The sequence below is a fragment of the Micromys minutus genome, assembly GCF_963924665.1.
Source record: "Micromys minutus genome assembly, chromosome: 24".
NCBI lineage: Eukaryota > Metazoa > Chordata > Mammalia > Rodentia > Muridae > Micromys > Micromys minutus.
In genome coordinates, this window is record NC_137959.1 from 34,402,810 (window position 1) to 34,415,628 (window position 12,819).

At 48.9% G+C, this 12,819-nt stretch overlaps 1 pseudogene across 1 annotated transcript; it reads right to left on the reverse strand.

Moving 5' to 3' along the window:
• Nucleotides 1-6,907: 6,907 nt before the first annotated feature.
• On the reverse strand, nt 6,908-7,239 carry LOC308436482 (PHD finger-like domain-containing protein 5A; annotated as a pseudogene). The gene has a single exon. The product of its transcript is annotated as a PHD finger-like domain-containing protein 5A (transcript).
• Between the last annotated feature and the right edge of the window lie 5,580 nt (nt 7,240-12,819).

The following is a 12,819-nucleotide window of genomic DNA, read 5'->3' on the forward strand; positions in this document are numbered from 1 at the left end:
TGGAAGTGGGGACCAAGCTTCTTATCACAGTCTTGCCTGGTTCTTAGCCCATGCCCAGCTCATGGGAAAAGGACAGCTGCCCTGATTAACAGTGCCCATGAACATTAGTGGTGTCCAGCATCCCCAAGGCACTGTGAACAAGAACCCTTCTGGAACAGGAGATTGAGGTCTGCAGAACCGTATTTATGCAGACATTCTGGGAGGTGGGCTAGGAGACTCAGTGCCCATCCCGAAGACAGGCTTCCCAGCTCTTAACTGAAGGCGGTCCCAGGATAGATTCAAAGATACTGGTGGAGAGCCTCCAAGTGAGTTGGTGCTCTAAGACCACAACTGGGTTTCACTCATTTCAAACAAAGGGTTTCATGGCCAGTCAGGGCTATGCAAGGATCACCTTGTCTCCAGTCCAACCAAACTGTCTAAGGATGGAGAGGAGAAGCAAAAACGTTGCCTATAGCAACAGGACAGTAACCCCTGTGAGGCTGCCCTGGTCAGGGGAGTGCTTGCCTCACATACCTGAAGCCCTGGGTCCAGCTTCCTCTATCTCACACACCAGATGTACAGATGTACACTATAATCTAAACATTCAGAGGTGGAGGCATGAGAATCAGAAGTTCAATGTCATCTCAGCTACATTGTGAGTTCTAGGCTATTTTAGGCTACTTAAAAGCCTGTTTCAAAAGAATAGGAAGAGGACAAAGAGGAGACACATTGTCTTTGTATAAAGTTTTATTGTTTTTTTTTTCCAAAAAGATGTACTTACTGCACTGGAATGAGTTGGGGATTAAGAGCACTGATTGCTCTTAGAGAGGACCCAAGTTCGAGTCCAAGCAACCACAAGGGATCTAACTCCTTCTTTCTGTCTCTGTGGGCACTATGTGGGATAGACAGAAATGCAGGGAAAACACCAACACACATTCTTAAAAATTGCATTTACTTATGGGGTTAGGCACACGTGTATGACATGGGGCACACGTGGAGGTCAAAGGACAACTTGTAGGAGTCAGTTCTCTCCTACCACGTGGATCCTAGGGCATGGTTTCAGGTTTCCAGGCTAGGTGGCAAGCTCCTTTACCCACCGAGCCATCTCATTGGCCCAGAGCTTTGCTTCTGTAAAAAGAAGCTATATGTTGGCACAGAAGGGGAGGGGAGGTGCTGAGACGGGTGTGAGGGGCACACTGGCAGAAAGCATTCTTAACAGTATGCGTGGAAGGCCTTTCTGTCCTTTGGCCAGTCACAATTTCAGGCTGAGGCTCCTGAGGAAATGGTGCTTCTGCTTGTGTGGGCAGTGAAGCCAGAGACAAGGGGAGACAGTAATCCAATGAGACCATGAAGACAAGAGGGAAAAGCTGAGGTTCTCGGTGGCAGGACAACAGATGTTGGCGAGGGGTCTACACAGGCCTGGCAATCCAGGCAGGTGACAGAAAGCAGGTAGGGCAGCTATAGAGACACACGCCTATGGTCCCAGCAAGCTGGATACAGACACCTGAAGATTGAGGGTAGCCTATGGACTATCCCCAGGCTCTGCTATGGCTTTTCAACTTATAGAAGAGACTGGAGAGATGGCTCAGTAGTTAAGGAACATTTGCTCTTCTCCCAGAGGACCAGAGTTTTATTCCCAGCACTTTTGTCTGGTGTTTCGCAACACACATAGCTTGAACTCTAGAGGATCTGACACCCTCTCTTCTGCCTTCAGAGTACACACATAAGCACACATTCTCAGACACAGACACAACTACGCTGAGCCACACAGAGACACACAGACACACAGAGACAAAAAAATAAAAACAAAGTATTTAGAGGCTGGCCAGGATATATAGCAATTTTGTAGCCTGGGTTAGAGATCAGTGTGTAAAATAACAATGTTGAAAGGAAAGAAAGAAAACAGGCAGGGACTTAGAAGAGACTTCATCTAAGACCCTGCGGGCCTCTGGTTGTCAAGGCTTCCAGACAGTAGCAGGAGTGGCGTCTGAGTCACAGACAGTGTCCCTAGGCCTGCTGAAACAAAGCTGTTCCTTTGAATTTATTCTAGGCTTTAACTCACAGGTTCCTGTGAGCAGATGTCCCTCCAGGACATTCAGCTCTCCAGCAGCTAGAGTAACAAGGCAGGTCACCAGGGAGGGTCCTGCAGACCCTGGGCCAGCAGCTCTTGAGGCTACTGCACAGGCTTTTCCCCCATTGTTGCTGCCTGCAGCTGCCCGGGGCGTGACCCTTAGCCACTTTGATGTCAGGAATCCATGTTTCAGCTCCAGGCCAGAGTGACTTACTGAAACCTAGCCAATGCTGTACTTCTCTGACAGGGCTTTCCAACCAGGTGGCCTTGGACCTTTTATGCCTAAGTTTTTTTTTTGTTTTTTTTTGTTTTTTTCCAGAGCAGAAGACAAAAGCGGCCCCACAGTTATTGGCTGGTCTGGCTTCTGTGAGACTCACTCCTCCTAGACTAGGACAAGAGTTGTCTGGCTCCAGACAGAAGAGGCCTCTAGGTTACATCTCAAAGGGCTGCTGTGGAGTCTGTCTTCTCTCTATCTCTCTTTGTCTTCTTTTTGATAAGTAAGATTACCGGGTACCTTGGACAATCTGATCAGATCAAGTGTGGGTCACAAGGGTTGCACAAGCGAGTTGGGACCTGTCTTGTACTGTAAACGGGATTTTCTTATCTTTCTTTCCTTTTGAGATTCTTAGAAAATCGCAGGTTTATTGCTGGGGAGGGATGAGGTCCGTGTATACATGGCCTTCATTATGACTCACTCCTACTTTAACATCCTCATCTGAAACATCCCATATAAAGAGATGTCTTTGTAGGCAATTTCGACAGAGTCTGTTAGGCTGGGATTCCCGACTCTCAGCTGGTAACTGACTTTAACCAGACTCTGGGTAAGGCTGGCTTGCCTCAGGAGAGAAGAGGATTTTATTCTCTGGCTCCTGAGAGGGCTGTAGGTGACCGTCTCTCTCTCCTTAGGCGGCCCTCTCTACAATCCATTTTTCCTGTGTTCTGTAACTACTACTAACCTCAGCCCGTCCCTTTCGGTATTAGGTTCCTGCCTACTGTAGGTGTATGCTCATATGTGGTTCTTAGCCTTCCTTGCTTTCCACAAGCTCCACCCACCTTTATAACAATAGGTTTGTCAAAGCTCTCCTCTAGTTGTCTGCCCTACTGTGACTCTCCAAACAAAGCTTTCTTGGGGCTGCAGAAATGGTTCAGCAGTTAAGAACACAGGTGCTCTGTCAGAGGACCAACGTTCAGCTCACACCGACGAGTTACCATTGTCTGTAACTTCAGTTACAGTTAGTTACCTACAGCTTACCACTGTCTGTAATATGACATCCCTGCAGGCACAAGGCACACACACACACACACACATGGTGCTCAGACATGCATGCAAACACACACACACACACACACACACACACACATATATATATATATATATATATATATATATATATATAATAAAACTAAGTTTAAAATAATGTTTTACAGGTCTGACATGGTGGCTCACAACCTGTAATTCCAAGATGCTAGCTAGAGGTAGAGGCAGGAGTATTGCTGTGAGTTGAGGTCTCAACCCAATTGCAGAAATCCTCCTCCAATTACTTGGAGATTTTTATTTTTGCTTTTAGAGACCAGACTGTAGCTCAGACTGGCCTGGAACTCACAATGTATTCCAAGGTAGCCTAATAAATGCATGAAAAGATGGGAAAAGGCAATCAAGGGCAAAGGCCACAAAGGGCGAGACAGAGCTGCATTAGGCATCACTTCTGGACTATTGGGATGCCTGCAGGACCTCAGTCTGTAGCCCAGGCTGACTGAGAATTTATCATGTAGCCTAGACTGGCATTTGAGGCATGAGCAGCCATGACTAGCCTATAATTTAAAGCACAAAATTGGGTCTGTGGATGTAGCTCGTTGATAGAATGTCTCGAAAAACAAGCAAATGAAAACACAGAAAGGAAGGGATGCTGGCGAGACTGGGAAAGACTGAGGACGGAGCAGCTGTGGAGGAAGAGTTCACAAGTTCCCAGAAAGCTAAAAATAGATAGCATCATTTAATGACCTAGCAATTCCATGGGGGGAAGAAATCCTCAAAAGCAAGGACTTGAGCAAACAGTCACACACGGATGTTCACAGCAGCCCTGTTCACACACAGTAGCCCGCGGCTGCCAGTTAACCAGTGAATGGCTGTATGCATAAAACATAGAATGAACCCACAATCGAATACTATTCAGTTATAAGAAGGAAGGCAACATGGCTACTGGCCAGTGTAGGTAAGTCATGAAAACAGAAAGACAAAGGAGGTTATGAGTCCTGTATATGGTAGGCAGGAAGTTCCGGTAGAGAATTAAATGTTAGCAGGGACTGGAGAGAAAAAGACTAGAATTGGATGTTAGCGTTCAGTGGGTAAAGTTTCTGTTCAGAGTGTTCAAAAGAAGTTTTAGGCTGGAGAAGTGGCTCAGCTGTTCATGACCAAAAATAAAGGAAGTTTTGAAGACTGGTGTGGAAGTTCACACCTTTGATTCCAGCACTCGGGAGGCAAAGGCAGGCATCTATGAGTTTGAGGCTAACCTGGTCTACATTTCAAGCTCCAGGCCAGCCAGGCTGACATAACGTAGGCCTATCTAGATCAATGATCAAACCAAAACCAAACAAAAATGCCTACCTAATCTGTGTGTGGAAGCAGAGCTTCGACTTTTCCAAACTGGAGAGTTGGCTCAGTAGTTAAGTGTAAAATCAATTTATAATTCTAGCTAGCTTGTATGAAAGACACACAATCCAGGTATTTTATTTACAAGTCATGAGCCTAGATTGGGCAGGTTTGGAACTCTAGTAACTTACTTCCCAGATAGAAGTCCCTTGTTGCTTTGCTATTTCTCCTGGCCATGCGCTCCATCTCTTCTCATGGCCCCCCCCCCCCCATCTCCTTTCTTCTGCCTTTTCTCTCCCCACAACCCCCTCACTAGATCCTCTGGTCCCACCTTTTTCCCTCCACTGCCCAATCACGGGCTCTAGCCTTTTGTTGGCCAGTGAAACCAGGATGCAAGTTTTCCACAGCTGGGTGTACTCTAGGATTCACTGAGAGCCAGTATTTAGCATTAGAATACAAATAGCATCAGACTAACCCATAACAGTTAAGGGTACTGTCTTCGCTTCCAGAGGACCAGTGTTTGATTCTCAGCACCCATATGGTGGCTCATAACCATCTATAACTCCAGCTCTAGGGGAGCTCTCAGGCCCTCTTTCAAAGACAGCCTCTGGGATACCAGACACAGTTGTGGTATATATATATATACATACATACATATATATACATACATACATACACACACACACACACACACACACACACACACACACACACAAGCAAACCATTCATACACTTCATACACATTAAATGAATCTAAAAAGCAAACAAATTCTTGCCCATGGGGCTAAGGCATTTGCTGCATACCTGAACACCAGAGTCTCCCTTTCCACACTGTCATTCCTTCCCCTCTGAGGAAGCCAACCTTCCTCTGTAAAAAAGCTTCCAAGGATACCCTGATTAGCAGCTTCATGGGGCAATGTCAAATCTCAGAACTGCCCCCCTGGGTCACACTCTTCACAAGAGTAGACCCCGCAGGAGACTGGGAAATGGACCCAGCTCTTTCCAATGCCCATAGCTTGGCAGGAAACCATGTATGGAATGTGAAAACAAGGAATAATGTATAAAAACAGAACCCTGGCCCCCTCAGAGCAGCCAGAGCCAGGAAGCTGAGCAGTAGTAGAATCCAAACAATGATACTCTGATCAAAATGGCCAGCACTCCTCACCGAGCTTCTGTCTAAGTCTTCTACTGCTGTGAGCAGACACCATGACCACGGCAACTCTTATAAGGGAAAACATTTAATTGGGGCTGGCGCACCGTTTCAGAGGTTCAGTCTGTTGTCATCATGATGGGAAGCGTGGTGGCATTCGGACAGACAAGGTGCTGGAGAAGGAGCTGAGAGTTCTATGGCTCGATCTGTAGGCAGCAGGAAGCGAGTGAAATACCTAGGCCTAGCTTAGGCTTTTGAAACCTCAAAGCCCATTCCCAGCGACAGACACACTTCCTCCAACAAGGCCACATCCACTCCAGCAGGGCCACGACTCTTTTTGTTTTGTATTTTTTTAATATTTATTTATTTTATTTTATATATGTGGGTACACTGTCACCGTCCTCAGAAACACTAAAAAAGGACATTGGATCCCCATTCCAGATGGTTGTGAACCACCGTGTGGTTGCTGGGAATCGAACTCAGGACCTCTGGAAGAGCAGTCAGTGCTCTTAACAGATGAGCCCCAAAACACTGCTACTCTGAATACTAAGCATTCAAATAGATGAATGAACCTATGAGATCCATTCGATTTTTTTTTTTCAAGAAAATACTCAACTTTATTGGAATAACAGAAACTTCCAATTTATAATAAGGAAAACAACAGGAACCCAACACCACCTGGGAAGTGTCAAGTCACATTACTGTTCTGATGGCACCTGGCCACACTGAGGGTCACAGGACAACCCCATCATAGCTGCTGCAAGACCACACTTCTGACATGACAGTTTCATTGCTAAAACTGCACACAGACTTTCTCTGAAGGTTTGGGGTGGAAAGGATCAACATGGAGAGCAGAGCCTTCTTTTCCAAGTAAAAACAAAAAGGAAACTATGGACCAAATGGGTGCTGCCTCCTCCAGTCTGCGAGAGTGCTCTATGGGGACTCGCTTCCACCTCAGCAACACAGGGAGGGAAAGAAGGGATGGCGGGGCCAGGACACTAGCACTAGCAGGCTGCTCTGGTGACACTCCGAGCTCTGTTCCCTTTCTCTGGTGGTAGTAGGTGTCTTCTCTGGCAGCTGCAGCATCTTGATGGGAGAGGAAGGAACCACCTTCCCATCACCTCTTCTTAAAGCCGTATTTTTTGCGTTCATAGAACAGGTCTGTCTTAGAGCTCCCCAAACTTACAATCTTTGGGCAACCGTCTCTAACTTTCTCCTGAATGGTGCACTCTTTACAATAGTAGGCATCCGAGACCCCGGGACCTCCACAGATCACACATCAGCCCTGGTAAGATCCACAGTTACACTCATCACATATGTGAACCAGGGAGCAGGGACGCACGTAGGAATCACAGATCACACATTTGCCATCACATTTTTCACGCAGTCTTCCGATAGCAACACCGCCTGCTTGCGGCAGAAAATCAAATCTGGATGATGTTTAGCCATAACTCTTTTCCAAGCCCATGAGATCCATTCTTATTCAAACCAACCCCAGTCTTCTTATTCCTGACTTAGGCGAGAGATTGTCCAATACAACACCCCCACCCCAAACAACCAGGCAGGATGCCCACTTGTATTAGCTTGTTCCTGCATCCGACTTGTGCCGCCACAATAAAGTACCCATGTCTTGTTCTCTGCCACAAGCACACACACAGCGCTGCCCCCAACCTATGAATACAAATGATCTATGAAGCCAGGCATGGTAGCGTGTGCCTGAAAAAGTCCCATCATGCCAGACGAGACTGCATGAGGCACATGCATTTGAGGCCAGCCTTTCTGCTGAGAAAACAAAAACAAAATTGGTAATATCCCTCTCTGACTAACTCTCAAGAAGTTTGGCAAAACATACATGTTTGGTACAGCCTGCTGACGTGCCTGTAATCCTAACACAGTGGTTCTCAACCTGTGGGTTCTGGTCTCCTTTGGGGATGCATATCAGATATTTACATTATGATTCACGATGCAGTTTCATGAAGGTGATTCTCAGAGCCGGGCAGGGTTTGAACCTTCTCTGTACTGCTATTAAAAGGAACTGCTAGGTAATCCGTATGGAAAACCGATAATAGTTTCCATGTCCCAACACGGTACGTCACAGGGGTGTCCCTCAGCACCTGCTTGCCACGGGGAAGGGGGGGTGGCTGAACAAACAGACCAACTAAGTCATTTGTCCAAGGTCCTCCAGATCACAAGCGACCAGGCTAGGGCTCGGATCACAGAACTTTTAGGAGACTCATGTTCAGCCCCGCCTTTTGTCCTTGGTCCCAGGGTCAGCTGTAGGCCACAGCTGTCATGATTCCAGGCTCCCACGCCAGCCCTGCTTTGGAATATCCTGTCGACCCAGGTGCAAGCCCACAGAAGGGGTTTTCACCTCAATGTCTAAGGTGTTATGGCCTCCCATGCAAGCAGAGTACACATCTGTGTCTACAGCATCATGGCCTCTGCCCGGGGCTCCTCTCCCGTTAGGCCCTCTTGGGCACTGCCTTTGCCTAACATGACCTAGGCAGGAAGGCTGATTCCCTCTGTCTTTGCTCACTAAGGGGTTGAGAGCCTAAGGGAATCTGTTCTCCCGAGTCTCACCAGTGCTGTCTCTACAATGGGACTGCTGAAGGGGGGGCTCTGAGTCATATGCCCCCTCCCAGGCCCAGCTGCTAGTCCCACCCTCTTCCTCCTCTGAGAAGGTGCTCACCGTGGGGGTTAACTCAATGTGATCTGTGCTTGGAATGAGGACTCAGACGCCTACTAGCTCCTCAGCCCTGGCCAGTCATTGATTGTGAGGAGGGTAGCAGGCCCAGGGTTTGGACCAGCATTCCATTGGTGCCTAGCTCAGACTCAGCAGAGTCTCAGGGTCAGCAACCGAGGCAGCAAAGCAAAGACGTTAAAAACAAAAACGAGGATATGAGTGTACTGTCTTCCTGCCCATCCGTGTGCCAGAAGAGGGCATCAGATCCCATTATAGATGGCACTGAGCCACCGTGTGGTTAGTTGGAATTGAACTTAGGACCTCTGCAAGAGCAACTAGTGCTCTTAACCACAGATCCATGTCTCCATCCCCAAAGCACATACATTTAAAGTGACAAATATCAAAGGCCCTAAATGTGGCAAGCCACCGGCACCCAATGCTTACCTCCAAGCATTAAGAGAATCTTCGGTCCCTCCAAACTTGTCTTCTCTGTCCCACAAATGCAAAGCCTGGGGTCATCCCTAAGAACATAAGCTTCCTCTTCTGAAGACCTCAGACCAGCTGGGTCTGGGGAAGAGAGTGGAACTTGCAGCTGCCAGGTTCTGAGGCGATTCTTGGACTCACAGTGGTTGTGTAGTCTAGACTCATCCTCTGACACCCCCATTTTAGAGGTGGCACTGGGGAGACTCAGAACAGACTCCCTTGGGCTCTCAATACTCATCTGGGAGAACTGAAGACAAGGGATCAGTCTTCATGGGCCCCAAATACTGGGAAAGGTCAGGAGTGGAAGAGGTGGGGGAAAAAGAAGCAAGAGGTCCTTGAGGTCAACTTTGTCCCTTCCCCGACTCCCAGGCTGTGGAGAATTGTCACCTGGGAGGCTGCCGTCCCAGGCTCTTGGTTCTGGTAGGTGTCCCTTCTCCAGGTGAGAGGGGGATTCTGGGAATCTGAGGGCACGCTCTCGGGTGTTGTTCACCCAAGGATGTTGCAAAGATAGGAGATGCCCCCTCTTTCTCCTCCCCAGGATAGCACTGGTGTTTGTTTCTGCGGGGTTCTCTCATCACAGCAGATTGGGTGATCACTGCTACCCAGTGCAGAGTCAAGTGAGTCCTGGGTTCCCATGAGGCTGATTTTTGTTCCATTTGGGGTGGAGGAGGGAATAGGTCTATTTTTCACCCTCATCCACATGTACCTCAGTGTTTAGGACATCTGACATGATGGTGACTGTGGAATTGACTAGGACTTAGATGTGAAGAACCTCCTGGTTCTTAAGACTGCAATAGTCTTAATGCTGATAGGCTGCTGGACAGGCAGGGGCTCACTGAGGGATAGGGAGCAAGCCTAGGAAGAAAGAAGCCCCTGACTTGAAAGATGGGGCAGTGTGCCTGACACTGGCCTTGGAATTCTCTTTCCAGGCTCGGAGCCTCCTTTCTGGCAGCCCACTGGTCCCAGGATCGTAGCTGGGGTTCTAATTCTTATTGGCAGGTTTCCAGAATACCACATTCAGCATGTTCACTTTCCACAGAGACCCTATCCTGCTTGAAGCTGGCCACTCCTATGCCTTTCTCTGAGATGGGGTATCTTCTGTGTCCTACTCAGTGATGGATAACTGCCCCTCAAGACCTTGGCCAGGCTGCAGCAGGCTGCCCTACCCGTCCTGTCTACCACTTACTGTGGGTTCTGGGGTAGCCTGGTCACACATCAGCTGGTCCACACAGGAGCCAGTGGTACCTTAACCCATTGCACAGTACTGCCTCCTGGACTCTTCCCAAACCCTCTCCCCTCCCACCCTGGTAAAAATCTCTGGCTAGGTCTTGGGCGGAGAAAATGATGGAGGTACTGAGTAGGCCTTTCTGCAGGCCCTTCTCAGCTTTCCCTGGACTTACCTGCCCAACACAATCAGGAGCCAGGGGTCCTGCTGGATTGTTGATAACCTTAGCTAAGGGACAGGGTTAGGCTGGAGGATTCCAGAAGATGTCCAGGTCTTCCCCTCTGCCAGTGGCCCCATGACCAGCCCCACTTCCTTTCCGCCAAACTGGCTCCATTGAACTTCTGTTATATGATGTTGTCCTGGAGGTACACCTGACTTCTGGGGCATCTACCACACGGGAACAGAGTCATGTTCAGTGGCTAGGCTGCCTGACGGCCAGATCGAAGCCCCTTCCCTTTTTCCTGCAGTGCACCTCTGGTAGCCACTTAATCTACTTGAACGAGGGAGCCTGCACTCTTATGGGCAGTATGTCCTAGGGCAGTGACACCAGCTCTACCTTCATGCCTGACATGTGTGCCCACGTCAAAGTGCTCATGCCCTGGGTGCCACAGATCCTGGCAGCCAACTGAGCCAAGTATGTTTGCTCTCAGGAAGCCTCCGCAAACAATGGAGTGTGAGTCAACGTCTCCTCCTGTTTGGGGGTCCTCCAAGGCTGCACTCTGTTCCTCAACGTCAAGCTTCACTGGATTAGATTATACTGTACAAGGTCAGATCAAGTTGTGTTTGTGTGTGTGGGGGGGGGGGGTCCGAAAGGGTTATTTCTTGATTCCCCACTCCCACTTCTCCAGAGGGTAGTAAGGAAGGACACAGATGATGAAATTGAGTGTCACGGGGAGGGATCTAGCTGAGTACAGGTTAGCCTGGCTCCTCCTCCAGCAAGGCAGTAGGATTGTTGCTTGCTGGAATGCTCGGGAGCCCCAGGTTGGGGAGAAGGCATGTGGGAACTAGCCCGTTCTGACTTCTGACATCTGTGGCTCTGTGACTCTTCCCCACAGTGGTGTCTCCAGGCCCTGGCTTTCCCAAGCTGTGCTAGAGTCACTGGCTTTATCAGACCAAGAACTTGTGATAAGGGGGAATGTGGAGGCAGGCTGTGACAGGAAAGCCCAGGAAGCCATCAGGTGGAGCTCTCCCAACCACACACCATAGTGACCTTGCTCTAGGTGGTTCTCAGCTATCGGCTCTAGTGAATAGAGGCTGAGAGACAGCTGGGAGGCCTAGGTCACACCTACCTACTGTGGCCCAAATACCCAGCAACAGGGAGTAGAGAGGACAAGAAATAGTGTAAGGGCTTGTTTGCTCAAAGAGCCCCACCCTATCCTGGTGGGGTACTAGTACATCCTGGTAGCCAGATGGGCCATCTCATATGGGTTTCTCTACATAGCCCTGGCTGTCCTGAAACTCACTCTGCAGACCAAGCTTCAAACTCAAGAGATCTACCTGCCTCTGTGTCCCGAGTGCTGGGTTTAAAGGCCTGTGCTACCACGCCTGGTTTACAAGGGGAGTCTTAAACTCAAGTGGACGTACCCTGGTCCCTCTTTTGCCTTGATCTTGTCCATCTACTCAACCACCCACAAAGCCCTTCACTGCTTTCAAGCACCTCCTGTCTGATGCTCAGTCAGTACTGTAATTTTGTGGATGTAGACGGCCTCCTTGATTTGTCTCTGCAGGAGTCCCAGTTGTCCCCTGACACATACTCAGTGTGTCCTAGGACTTAGCTCTAACAGGATGGCATTTCTCTTGTGTGCATAGCTGGACAGAGGCTATCTACTGTGGAGCTCCTGAGCCCTTGCCCCTACCCCCACATAGGGGCTCTCTGAGCAGAGCTAAGATTGTAGAGACCAAATATTTAAATGTTAGGAGGCTACACAGGTCTGGAACCCCCAAGTCCTTGCTCTGGCCTGCTGTGAACATGTTCACTGGCTGCCCAGTCCATGGCTGTCATACTCTGTGATTATCTATAACCACATGCTGACAGCCTTTAAGGATTATCACTGGGGAGGATGTTGCCCCTAGTTCCTGGCCTTGGCAGTTATCTTTGAGCACAAGATAGGGGTTCTGGGCAGGTAGAGGATAATCTGGAGTTGAGTGCTGTTCAGCTGAGACTTTTTTATGACTTCCTGCTTTCTCACTGGAATAGCAGGGTCTACCTATTGTAGGGGAACCTACTCCATCAAGGACTGGTTTGTCACTACTGATCACAGGGGTCAAATGAGGCCTGCCACAGGCGGTTGCAATCCCTTGGGAGTCAGGCAATGATGCATCTAACTCAAGTTAAAACTGCAAAAGGAAAAGGGTCTGAGAGACCACAGGCTGGGAACAAGCCATCCCCCAGTAGCAGGCAGAACAGCAGCCCACCAGAGATGCCTATCCAGTGGTGTCACCTTGCCTCCCTCACGTGCAGATAGAGAAACGGAGACGGAGAGTAAGGATGGTTTGCTGGAGACTTAGAGGCCAAACTGTGGCTCACCCCACCAGCACACTTCTGTAGGGTCACATGGCAGCCAAAGCACCTGACAGTGCCTCTGTCAGGAGTGTATGGGTGCTGAGAGACAGATGAGGTGGTTGAAAGGTGGGGTGG